This window comes from Phocoena phocoena, chromosome 2, assembly GCF_963924675.1.
Source record: "Phocoena phocoena chromosome 2, mPhoPho1.1, whole genome shotgun sequence".
NCBI classification, from domain to species: Eukaryota; Metazoa; Chordata; class Mammalia; order Artiodactyla; family Phocoenidae; genus Phocoena; species Phocoena phocoena.
In genome coordinates, this window is record NC_089220.1 from 44,732,009 (window position 1) to 44,733,358 (window position 1,350).

Sequence of the window (1,350 nt, forward strand, 5' to 3'; positions counted from 1 at the left end):
TTCAACATAGTATTGGAAGTTCTATGTTGCAATAGGGCAAGGAAAAGAAATAAAATACATTAAGATTGAAAAGGATGAAATTAAAATGTCCCTATTTGCGGATAACGTAATTGTGTAGAAAATCCCAAGGAATTTACAAAAACAAAACAAAAAACAGAAACCCTTCTAGAATTAGTAAGTGAGCTCAGCAGAATTGTAGGATACAAGGTCAATATTTTAAAAATTAATTACATTTCTATGTATTAATAATGATATATGGAAAATGAAATTAGAAACACAGTACCACTCATGACCAAAAAAATGAATACTTGGATATAAACTTAACAAAACATGTACAGAATCTTTATGCTGAAATTTACAAAACACTGATGAAAGAAATCAAAGACCTAAATAATTGAGGGACATATGAAATTCATGGATTCAAAGACTCAACATAGTAAAGATGTAATTTCTCCCCAAGTCAATACATAGCTTTAATGCAATCCCTATCAAAATCCCCAGCAAGATTTTTTGGCAGATACAGACAGCATTACTCTAAAATTTGTATGGAAAGGCAAAGAAACTAGAATAGCTAAAACAATTTTGAAAAATAAAGTGGGAGGAATCACTCTACTTGATATTAAAGACTACAATATACTACAGTAATCAAGATGGTGTGGTACTGTCAAAGGGATAAATACATAGATCAATGGGACAGAATACAGAACCCATAAATAGACCCACACAAATATGCCCAACTGATTTTTGATGAAAGTGCAAAAGCAATTAAATGCAGGAAGGATAACCTTTTCAAAAAATGGTACTGGAGCAATTCGACATCTGTAGTGAAAAAAACAAAACAGAACAAAAAAGGAAGAACCTGGACTTAAGTCTCTTAACTTACAGAAAAATTAACTCATAATGAATCACAGACCTAAATGTACAATGTAAAATTAAGTGTGATAGCTCTTTTAGAATTGGTCTGGCAGGTTTCTGGTCCTTACCAGAAGACCTCCATAGGGGGGAAAAATGTGAAACTAGAACTTTTAGAAAAAAAATAGGAGAAAAATTTGGGGACACAGGACTCAGCAAAGAATTCTTAGACTTGACTAAAAAAGCATAATCTATACGAGGAAAAACTGATAAATTAGACCTCATCCAAAACTTGCAACTTTCCTATGTAAAAAATCTTAAAAGGATGAAAAGATAAGCCACAGACTAGGAAAAGATACTTGCAAACCACATATTCAACAAAGGACTAGAATACATAAAAACTTGACATTAAAAAACAAATAATCTCATTAGGAAATGAGCAAAAAATATTAATAACGTGTCACCAAAGAGGATATACAGATGGCAAATAAGCACATG

General features: G+C 31.6%; 1 non-coding gene across 1 annotated transcript; it reads left to right on the forward strand.

The window, feature by feature from the left end:
- Positions 1 to 934: 934 nt before the first annotated feature.
- On the forward strand, positions 935 to 995 carry LOC136119522 (U7 small nuclear RNA). Its single transcript, XR_010655510.1, has one exon. It is a non-coding gene; the product is annotated as a U7 small nuclear RNA (small nuclear RNA).
- The last annotated feature ends 355 nt before the right edge of the window (positions 996 to 1,350 follow it).